The sequence below is a fragment of the Chrysemys picta genome, chromosome 6, assembly GCF_011386835.1.
Source record: "Chrysemys picta bellii isolate R12L10 chromosome 6, ASM1138683v2, whole genome shotgun sequence".
In the NCBI taxonomy this organism is placed as follows: Eukaryota; Metazoa; Chordata; order Testudines; family Emydidae; genus Chrysemys; species Chrysemys picta.
Window position 1 is genome coordinate 36669503 of NC_088796.1, and position 12128 is coordinate 36681630.

General features: G+C 46.2%; 1 protein-coding gene across 2 annotated transcripts in view; it reads left to right on the top strand.

Annotated features, from left to right (window-relative positions):
• RAB3C (RAB3C, member RAS oncogene family) overlaps positions 1–12128 on the top strand; it is a 207796-nt gene that overhangs the window by 175037 nt on the left and 20631 nt on the right. The gene's annotated exons all lie outside the window — the stretch shown is intronic.

The following is a 12128-nucleotide window of genomic DNA, read 5'->3' on the forward strand; positions in this document are numbered from 1 at the left end:
TCCATGACAGACCCGGAGCTCTAATCATAACCTTTTCAATGATACCTCACATGACCCATCTTGCATAAAACATATCTTAGTTATGCCATATTCATATCATAACAATAGTTCTATGAAGAATATGGGGTGTGATGTCACAAAGAGGTCATACTGAAGAGGCTGCAGCACAAGAAGCAGCTCTGTGCTCAGTAGCAGGACTCACTGGGAGACCTGCAGGAACTTAGGCAAGGAGCTCTTTGGGTTTTGTGAAGCCTGAATATGACCACAAGTGGATGGCCATGCCATGCCCCATATGCTTACTGGAGGACACTGGGTAGAAAGGGTATTTACATGTTTAATAGATGAGAAGAATTGGCTAGAGAGGGAAGAAAATTCATGATGCCTATCCCCCATATCCAAAGTGCCACACAGGACTATATACTTACAACCCATTGAAATGTCTGTTCTCCCTGTGTTGTGTTAATTGCACATCCAGATCATTCTCAATAGCTGACATTACTGGGCTGGCATATAGCATATACACATACCATATTGGGATAATCAGAGAGCCGTTAATATACTGGCGTGAAAATAGATGTCATTTAGGATGTGACCTTTTTACTTTAATGTTTAGCTCTTCTTTTTTTCTGAAGGCACTAATCTGTTTCTGAATTGAGAGGTTAGAAGCTAGGGTCACATTTCCTAGCGTGTTGTTACCAAAACAAAATAAATGCATTCGATCAGGAGGTTAGCTTACTGCTACCAGCTGAAAGGATTACAAATATATTTTTATTCTTGTTATCTCAGAACTGGAATGTGGCTTGTGGTGTTCATTTATGAATTTGCTGCCACAGAGGTTTATGGCAGATTTTCCTGATAAGGTTTCCTTTCAGTCTTGTTCACTGGTAAAAATAAAAGAATTTGACTTACAGTAGACCCAGTTTCTACCGTAGTAGGACAAAGCTGTGATTTTCTGTGTAATGCTCATTTTCTCTTAACTAGTCTGCTAGCAGCAAATGAACCAGAACTTCATTAATGTCACACCTGTCACACAGCTTCTGCATGTTCAATTTATGTGCCTCCCAGGGAAGGTAAAAAATGTAGCCTGTAGTTGGAAGATGCACACAGCAGGACCTTGCACAAGGAAAATAAAGTCTGACAGTAGGAGGTATTGAGTCATTGATATTCTTCAGCTTCCGTCAGTGTGGGTTTATTTCACAACTAAAGTGCATTTTAAACTATATTTGCCCGTTAATTCAGACAGAATTGAGTTTGTGGAATGCTGTTTGACCAACCTGGTCAATATTTATGCATCGAGGCCTGTTGCTGGAAAAATCAGTTTACCAACAACAGAATATTTGGTATATCCCATTTCTATTTCTCCCTCCACTTCTCAGTGGCTCCCATTTCCTTCCCACTCTGTGGTTCTGAAGAAAAAGCATTTTTTTAAATTGTTTTGATTCTTGGCATTCCTCAGCCTCCTCTGCCCCTGTCCATGCTGGTCCACTGTCCCACTGGGGGACTTACTCTGCTGTCTGTAACACACTAGTATTGCCTCCTCCAAGACAGAGTAGAATTGGGACTGACAGAGCAGATTCACTCAGCCTAGTTGAATGGGACAGATGGACATCTCAGCACTAAAATCAGCAGTCATTAAATTAACAGTGAAGTGACGCATAGGGAACATGTTAAGAGATTCTAACATGCCCACTCCCCTTTGAATCTTTTATGAGCAGGGCACACTCAAAGTCATTGCGTCTTCTCTTCGTGATGACTATTTAAACCTTTGGATGGAGACACAGAGTTTTTATAAAAATTTTATTCTGAATTATACATTGGTTCCTGTTAGCTCAGCTCATGGCAGGAGGAACAGAATGTTTGAGCCTGGATATTTTGACTGGTGTTCAAAAGTTGCAAACTTTACGTTTTCTTAGTTAGTAGTTGGAAAATATTTTTTCCAGGGATAATTCTCCAAACTAGTTGTGTTTCTTGGAGCTGTGTAGAGTCCCCGACTGCCACTGAGTTGGGTGCATTCTGGTGAATGGATATTTTTAATACAGTAGGAATATGGAAATGATCAGAGCCATAAGAAATTTGGGATTCAAATAAGCATCCAAATATTGGATGTTTACCTGAGCCTGCTGCCCAGGATAGTGCTTGCCAACAATCCCATTTTGGCCCAGAGTGGCCAGGTTTTTAACCTCAATCCTAGGTTTTTGTTGTCCCAGGCAGCTCAGCTAACAGCTGATTTTAAAACGATGGATTGCCTCCTGCCATAATGAGTTGTCATGGGAAACAGGTGGAAGGACTGAGGCTACCTTGGCTTTCTGTCTCCTTACTCAGCTGCTCTGCCCCCTGCAGGGTGTGAGAGCTAAACATAGAGCAGCCAGAGAGCAGGCAGCATCCAAATGACCACCCAGCCTGAGCACTGACGGGATGGGACTGGGAATAGTTCTGTAGTGCTCCCACCCCCATCCCATCCCAGGGGCTGAGTGGGAGAGAGAAGACCAAAAGGTAAATAGAAAGACCTGGTGGATGCATGGGATTGAAGGACATAAAGTGAGATGTGGGAGGACCCAGGGAGACACTGGGAATCACAAAGGTCTAAAAGACAAAGGAGGACACAGAGGAGGAGTCAGGGTACCTGGGATTACTCACTAGAGAATAGAGGACATGCAGTAGGGTGGCAAAACCTCCAAATCTGCCTCATGTCCAACAGAGAGAACTGAGAAGAATGCTAGAGCCTCCTCCTCCCTCCACATGAAAAGAAGGAAACATTCCCCACTGGAGAGAGAGTAGGGGAGATGCCCTATGTCTGTCCAATCACTAGCAGAGAGTGATGCCTCCTGAACATGCTGCCGGAAGATCAGGTCTTCTGTCCTTCCTTGAAGACATGGGGGAATGGGGCTACTCAGCTTTCTCCCTCACAAAGGCTACTGCACATAAAGGGAGGGAGCTTATTTCGGAACAGGAGTTGGGCCGGGCCTCCACAGGTTCAGATAAACATCCAAACTTGCAGATGCATAATGCTGAGGCTTCAATAATTGAAAGTGTTATAGTAAAGCCAACCTGGGATACACCATAATTCATATAACAATTTTGCAGCAGCTGGCAGCCCATCCAAACTCCTGGCTTTCTGTAGAATTGTTCCTGGGCAGGAGGCAAGAATTGTTAGGAACTCAGCACAGCCTCAGCAGTAGCCTTAGCACATAAATGTTTATTTGGCAGGATACTGCACTCCAGTTAATTGCATACTTCTGTCTGAAACTAGCCCATCAGAAGCCCAGTATGTTCCTGAACTTGCTGAAATAAACAATGTGCATGATCCCCTCTGGAGTATAGTCAGTAGGGACTGACTGCCAACAGTGAATATGATCTACCAAACATTGGGGAGCTTTGGATTCAAAAAACAATGCACGGATTACAGATGTCTATAGAAGGAGTTTGTCATTGTTGACAGATATATTCTTCTTCGGGTGCTTGCTCATGTCAATTCCATTCTAGGGGTGTGTGTGCGCCCATGTGCACAGTCGTCAGAGATTTTTGCCTTAGCGGTATCCATAGAGTCATCTGTAGCATCCTCTTGAGTGCCGCGCTGCCAACCCTATGCCATAGGCACCGACTCCATGGGTGCTCCGGGGCTCGAGCACCCACAGGGAAAAATTGGTGGGCACTCTGCACCAACTGGCAGCTCCCCGCCCCGCCCCGCCCCAGCTCTCCTCCTCTCTGCCTTCTCCCCTGAGCACGCTCCAGCTCCGCTTCTCCCCTCTCCCTCCCAGCCATGTGCCTGCCCCGGGACTTCACAGGGGTACCACTGAGGTCGGACCCCCCAGCCCGGCCAGGAATCTGACTCGGAGGAGCAGCAGGGGACCCCAGCTTCTCCTAGGGCCCTTGTTGCCCAAAGCAGCTCCTGCGGCTAAAGAACAAGCAGGCCAATCAGCACCGTAGACACTGCTCCAGGCGCCAGACTCCGCTTAAGGCCCCAACACCTAAGGGCAATCCAGTCATGGGACTGCCCCATAGGGCAGTGGAGCATCCTTGATCCCCGGACTGCAGGCGTAGATTCCCATCTCCGTGGCCTAGCACCCCAGCAGCACATCTCCAGTCTCCGGTCAGAAGACCCAAGTCCCCAACGCTGTGCTCTCCCCCTACAAGATGTGGGACACTGGAGTTGAGGCACCGGTCCCCGTACCACCAGTACTGGCGAGCTTCCCGCCAAAGATCGCCATGGCTCAGGTCACCATCTCCCAGACGAACTACCAGACATCGGACCCCTCCGGGGCGGGATTGTTCCCTGTTGCGGCACCGGTCTTCATCCCCCCCGGTACCGCTCATTGGGCAGGCACCAGTGCTTGCCTGGCTGGTTGCAGACCAGGGTCAATCGGTCAATCAGCAGACTCAATGGCTCCACCTTGGCTGCCGGAATGGCAATGGTCGGAGTCGGACCGGGAGTTCAGTCCCTTGCTAAGGAGGAGTGATTCGCCGCCGACCCGTGAAACTGGCACAGCACCTGTAGCGACGGCATAGCAGCAGGGACAGGGCCCGCTCAATGGCCGTATTGGACCCCTGGGGGCGTGCCCATAATGCCAGTCCCATATTCCCACCAGTGCTCCCTGGCTGCCTCAGACTAACTGCTCCCGGCACCGCCAGCACCAGAATCAGAACACAGTACCGGCAGTGCAGTCATCATCATCGTTTCCGGACGAAGCGGCAGCAGGTACTTCCCAAACAGACAGCCCCCATGATGACTTCAAGGAGCACCTGGCCCTCCTTAAAAGGGTGGCTGCCAACTTGAACTTAAAAATTGAGGAGGTCACGGAGGAGTCTGATGACCTCTTCAACATTATATCCTCCTCCACCCTGTCCCAGGTTGTGCTGCCTGTCCACCCAGGAGTTCTTAATCTTGCAAATCGCTGTGCAGCCCCCCTCTTAGATTCCTCCTACTTCTAAGAAGGCGGAAAAGAAGTACTACATCCCTGCAAACCTGTTCGAATATCTGTACACACACTCTCCAGCAGCATCACTGGTCGTGTCCCCTGTTAATGAAAGGGACAGGCAGGGCCAAGCAGTGGCACTCCGAAAAACAAAGACACCAAGAGACTGGACTTATTTGGCAGAAAGATTTATTTGATGGCAAGCCTGCAAGTTTGGGTGTCTAACCACCAGGTCCTGTTAGACAGGTACAGTTTTAACCTGTGGGACTCCCTAAACAAATTCAAGGAGGCCCTCCCGCAGGACCGAGCCCAGGAGTTCGCCACTTTAGTGGATGAAGGCACAGCAGTGGCAAAGGGGGCCCTTCAAATGACCCGAGATGCTACTGACTCCGTGGCAGGGTAGTTGCCTCCGCAGTGGCCATGAGGTGCAGCTCCTGGTTGCAGTCCTCCAAGTTATCCCAGGAGATGAAGGCCATTATACAGGACCTCCCGTTTGAGGGGACGGGGCTCTTCTCCAAGCTCACGGACATGAGACTCCATGGACTTAAAGACTCCTGTGCCACCTTCCGCTCCTTGGGCCTCCATACTCCTTAGCAGGCCAGGAACCGTTCCGCCCTCCACCTCCACAGTCTAGGTCCTGGAGGACTCCCCGGCTGGGCACCTACAGGAGAAAGGATCGAGACAAGGGTCTGAGCGGTGACACCTATCATCTTTCCGTTCGTCTGTTCAGCCTGGACCTTCCAGGAACCAAGGAGGCCAGAAGCAGTACATTTTAAGGGTGTTATTGAGGACAACACCCCAGTCACTTCCCAGGATTCACCCTCCCACTCTTTCCTCGACCGCCTTCACCCCTTCTGTTCAGCCTGATCTCAGCAGACCTCAGACCATTGGGTGCTCAAAGTAATATACTCAGGTTACACCCTGCAGTTCGTGGCACTCAAGGGGGCAATACAGCCTACCCTATGGATACCGCTAAGGCAAAAATCTCTGACTGTGCATGTGGGCGTGCACACACACCGAGAATGGAATGGACATGAGCAACACATCTTGAAGAACAACAGTTACGCAAAGGTAGGTAAAGTTTTTTTATAGAAGCAAGTGTCTTCATTTATCAAGTAATCCATATGTGATACAGTGAACAGTACTAGTAGAAATAGTCTTTGTTTTATACATTTTTCTTTTAGAGCATCATGAGAGCATAATTAAGTGGAAATCTGCAAAGTGTGAGAGACTTTGTGGTGGGATGCTAGCAAGAGGTGTGACTAATTTATTTTGTTTTATTTTGGATGTTCTCATCTAGAGAGGAGTGATCCATTTCATGTAGGAAAATAAGGCTAGGAGTTAAAACTAAACCAAACCAGTACCCACTCAGGGGATCTGCCCATTTAACGGATAGAGGCTTCAAAGCTGCCAAAGGGGGAGGGGGAGTTTCTGTTTATTGCATCCCTGAGACACACAGCTCAAAAATGAAGGCTAGTTCAGAACTTTCTTCTTTTCTCTTGGAATTAGCACTCAGGAGTCACTGGTCCCAGTCTTCTGTTCATACCACTCGGCCTTAATTTCTCTCGTGGCATATGTCTCTTAGTGAAGTGAAAGGCATGTCACACTCTGAATTTATGACTGACTAATGACTGACCAATGATATAGGGTGGTAATTCCCTATCAGTAAGCTAACGTGATCTGTGACAGCTGTGCTTCAAAATACTCAGAAATACTATTCAGAATAAGCACCCAAAACTTGGGGGGTATATCTGAACCTTATCAGACTACCTGAACTTTTATGTGACCTCTTCCAGAATGCCCTCTCTTCCCCTCCCTTGGGCTCCTAGCTTTTTTTTAAAAACCTTTGCCCTCCCTGTGTCCAACCCTCCAACTTCTAGGAGGCTTTGGAGGAAAGGCTTGGCACTCCTTTTTCCTTCAGTGCTGGCATTTTCCCACTGAAAGAAACATCTTGTACCATGCCAGTACCATGCTTGCCCCAAGAATAGCACCCACATGCCAGGGCTCAGACCTGCAGTACATTTCAATAGTTTCTTATTTAAGATGGGAGTGGAGGGAAGACCATAGGTCTCTTCAGTACCCCCCTGAATGAGAATGTACCTACCACAGGAGATAAATACACTAAGGCATTGATGGGTCTTAGGGCTTATTAATGCACAGGTTTCCAAATGTTTCTGTTTGCAAACATCACCATGAGTGGATAAGACTATTCTAGAGAATTGTCATGGGTGCAATAATGACATATTTGGGGATTTGTACCATTTGCTAAGGATAAACCTTATGTGGGTACATTTTCAAAAATGGAATCCCCAAGGTATGCCTGTCCAAATGCTTGTTTCGTCCCAATAATTGCACACACAAATACATACGCAAATGGTTACCTGAGCAAATGTCATTTGCATGCACAAGCATTTGAAGTAGTGCATGTGCAGCTGTGGAGGGGTCCACTTTTGCACACGGACCAGGTCTCCTGCCTTTTGAAAATTTGGTCCTGCTTTCTAAAGACCAAATCCGTACTCAGGTAAATCTTCCATTGAACTCAGGGAGAGTTTTACCTGAATAAAGATCTCGGGCTATTGGCCCATAGCTGGTAATTTCCCATCAGAGGGAATGCTAAATACAGGCATTCTAGCAACTGTTTCAAATGTGGGGTAGTTGAGAATGCACGGTGCTGGTGTCCCAAGGTGTTCTGACTCAATCTCTGTAATGGTATGTTCATAAAAGACATGCTCATTCCCCCTTTGAAAGCTGTGTGTTCGTAAGAGATGAGGTGACAGAAAATGACTCTGTCTAGGCAATGCTGTGATATTATTCCCTGCTTCTGTAAGTGGTACTGTAAGGAAACATATAAAAACATACCACACCCCACTAATCTAAAGAGCCTGCTTGTTATTTTGAGAGATAAGAGTTAAATTTCATTATTTTACAGCAGAAATAGGAAGGATTTGAGCCTTTGAGCAAAACTATATGTGTGTGCGTGCATGCACGTGAGCCTTTCTGGACTATTGTTTTTAAATAATTGTTTATAGTTTTATTGTACACAAAATAGAATTTAACTGCTGTCTTTCTGAAGAGGCAGCTGCCTGCTACAGTATAGCTTCCACACAAATGGCTGACACCACCAAACCGAATGAAAAAAAAAGACTATAATATTGATAGTGTTCTAAAGTAATAGTCCAAAACAATACAGTAACATTAGTGTGAATTGTAGTGCTTTGAGGCGTTACTGCAGAATACTGTACTATATTTAGAAGAGAAAATAGTGTTGCTTTAGTCAGCATTTCACCAACACTCTTGTCTTGCAAGCAGCTGAATTGCAATACAAGACTTGAGTTGATCACTGGAAAGAATAGATCATTGAACTGCTGCATTAACATGTGTCTGTGGTGCCCAGACATTAAAAAAATTAAAGCATGTTGTAGATTGTGTGCTACAATGCAACTAGCATATGAAAGACTTGCAGGGTAAATTACTATTGCTATACAGTAGGTCAGTCAGACTGGACAACAATTGCTGTATTCAGCTCGCTGCAAATATCAGCTTTGCCTTTTCATGTCTTCAGTTTTCCTGAGGCTAAAGTTCTTTTCAAGGACAAAACTACATAGTTTGGGTCTGTCAGAAGGCTCTGCCATTTGAAAAGTCATCTATGCAAGGAAGGGGGAAATTTGTGTTTTAATAGATCTTTGTGTTGGCTTTTGTGGTGACTTGTGGATGAAAAGATCTATAGAAGCCATTAGTTGAAATGTATGTCAGAGGAAAACATAATGGTGGTGGCCCTATTAAATTCTTTTGAATCCATTCTCCTATTGATGTGACAGTGTAGTGGTGCAGGGGTGGGAGGGAAATTTGCACTGAATACCCCCACAGATAGTCATTTTCACTTCTGCACTACAAAGTCATCTGTGAACAGAAGCAGACCATGTAAGACTAGTGAGAACTTGGGGTCAAATTTTCTTTCTCTGACCCTGTACTGTCATTAGTAAGGACAAGATCTCTTAACTTTTAGCTGAAATAAGAACTCCCTACAACTTCAAAATGAGATCTAGACCAGTCAGATTATCAAAGACTATTAGACTTTTTTTAGTGAGAAGAGCTGTGTTTGTATGCACAGGTTCTCACGTAGTAGAAGGCACAATAACACTCTCTTTAATAAAGGGTGTTTCTAATTCTTATGTTCAAAGACACCCAAACCAGTATGTGTGATGCATACACGTGTAAACCAAACAAATGGTTTTACAGTGAAAACATTTTCATTTAGGATTTCAGCCTTGCATATAAATGCATGACTAATTTACTCGTTGACTAGAACTATTTATTTTACTCTCACTATGTTTTATTTTTTAAAATATCTTCCATTTTCCACTGAGATATAAAATGCCAATGGGCTTGAACTCATAACTGATCACAAATAAGAGTCACTAATGGGTTGACAATGTCTGAGATTTGAGTTACTGCCATCTGCAAGTTTACCTCGGCAACCATTGTAGCTCTGGTGAAAATTATTAACTGTATTCTGATTAACCACAAATTCCATAAGAACTCAGCATGGTTCCAAAAATACATTTCTGCCAAAACTAATTTATGGTGTCCTATTTTCTAAGCAATAGTATCTTTAAGTATAATATAAATATTAATAAAATTCTGACCTCTATAGACTGTTTTAGTTATAGGACCTGATGATTAAGACTATGATTTTGTCACGGAGGTCACGGTAGTCATGGAGTCCGTGACTTCCAGAGATTTCCATGACTTCAGCCCGCAGTGGCTGGGAGCTGCAGGGTCCCCCCCGCCACCCCTTCCGAGCTCCGAGGCACTGCAGGCGGTGGGGGTACCCCACAGCTCCCAGACACTGTGGGCGGTGGGGCCCCTCCAGGGCGGCGGGGGTACGCTGGAGCTCCCGGGTGCTGTGGGCAGCAGGGGTTCCCAGAGCTCCAAGCCACTGCAGGCAGGGCCAGCTTCAGGCATCAGCTGAGCAAGCTCATGCTTGGGGTGGCAGATTCAACGGGGTGGCATTCTGCCCAATCCTAGGGCGGCACGGCCGCTTTTTTTTTTTTTGTTCGCTGATCCGGCCGCCCTGTAGGAGGCGGCGGCGCGAAGGAGGGGTGCGCCCTGCTAGGAGCGGTCTGCGCGCTCTGTCTGCCCCAGCCGGTGCCAGGTCTGTAGCAAGCCCGGAGCCCTCCCAGCAGGCGGCACAGTAGTCAGGGCCGCGTGGTGAGCGTCCCGCTGAAGCCCTGGCTGCCCCCTTTCTCTCTCTCCCCCCCCTCCCTCCCCCTCCCCCCCGCTAGCACCTGCACCCTGGCTCCAGCCGCCCCGCAGAATTTTTTTTTTTCCTGCTTTGCCACTCCGGCCACGCCGCAGGTTGTTTTTTGTTTTTTTGCTTTGCCGCTCCGGCCGCGCCACAGGGTTTTTTTGGTTTTTTTGTTTTGCTTTGCCGTTCTGGCTGCCCCAATTTTTTTTTTTTTTTTTGCTTTGGGCGGCAAAAAAGCCAGAGCCGGTCCTGAATGCAGGACCCTACAGCTCCAATCTGCAGGCATCAGGGGACCCTGGAGGTCCAAGCCCCACGGGCGGTGGGGTCCTCAAGCTCCGAGCCAGGGCCTCGTACCTGCCCAGCTGCCACATGAGGTGTGGGGACCCCGCAGCTCTCCATTTTCTCACAGATATTTTTAGTAAAAGTCACGGACAGATCACAGGCTTCTGTGAATTTTTGTTCATTGCCTGTGACCTGTCCATGACTTTTATTAAAAATATATCCATGACAAAATCTTAGCCTTACTGATGATATATTACATGAAATAGCCATTTGAGAACTTGCTTCCAAAAATGTGTAGTAGAATTCCCATTTTAAAGTAGGGAAAAGCATGGCAGACCAATGAGAACAGTGTGTAAACAAATACTTCAGATCACATATCGTCATTAAATACTTAAATGCCAAATATGTAGGTCTAGATCTTTAGCCCCACTTCATCTGCCTTTTGCTTACTGTGGTGGAGCAAAGTCGCCCTAAAGCCAGCCTAATCAGCCCCTTGAAAATCCCCATGCAGTGCAAATCCTTAGGTGGTGTGGAGCTCCAGTAGCAAATTCTATGCCACTCACCCTATGGCCTCAGTGCAGGTGATGTGTCATTGGGAGAGCAGTGAGTGGCTGAGCCCCTCCATGCGCCAGTGATATCCGGCTTCTGGAATGAATGTTTGAGGGCTGTGTGTTGGCTGCTCTAACTTGTGTGGGGTATCTGGACATAGGTTGATTGGCCACAGGATCTAGGGTGTTACAAAGGTGGCCTAGAGTCATTTTTGCACATGTCCATCCTCTGGTCTTGCACTGAGTACAACCAGAGTGGAGGATTTCCCACATAGTCTCTCTACCATGGTACCTGGGTAAAGTACAACATGGTAGGTTTTGTGCATACCTATGGACTTCCAAATATATGCATAGAGTAGCTATGTGATGGGAAAGTGTCACTATTGGGTGTACAACCAGCACTTTCCAGTTTCAAAAGTAACTGAGCAACAGCATTATGATGCCATTTAACCTTCTCTTATGCCTAACCAGGGCCTCTCTGTACAATGGAACCAAATTCTGCAGCAGCAGCAGCAGCAGCTACTTAATTCTGTGGATTTATCATAAATAAATGTTTAAAAAAAGAAACAGAACCATGATAAGACTGGTTTGCTGCTGCCTAAAGTCAGGAAGCAAGATTGTGATATAGTGTCAAAAATTATCTAAGACAATATCGTGGTGGCACATATGTCTAAAACCAAAGGGGAGGTTTGAACCCTGTTAGAACAAAGGGCTCCAGAGCAATGTGCTGGGAAGGAATAATAGGAGGAAGCCAGAATGTCTGTGAAGTTTTGCTGTTAATTTTAGATCCTAATTTTGAAAGGTGGAAGATAATATATGAATAAACTGTTCATTTTTTTTCTAAAAAACACTCTGGTTCAGTTGGAAGGGCTTTTGTTCCAATGTGAAAATACATCCTTTTTATGCTGGGAGGGAGGGAGGGAGGGAGGGGGGTAGCAGGGCAGCTACTTTTCAGTAATAAAAGGAAGAAGGGCTGCTGGCAGAAGAAACCCTGAAAGGGTTCTGTCTTCTGACCAGGGGGATTGTAGACTATACTAATATTGCTCCTATATGTTGCGTCATACAACCCTATGCTTATCTGAAAGCCAGAACTGCATAGAACCATTTTAGACCAGATGTCAGTTTTGTCCTCATTTG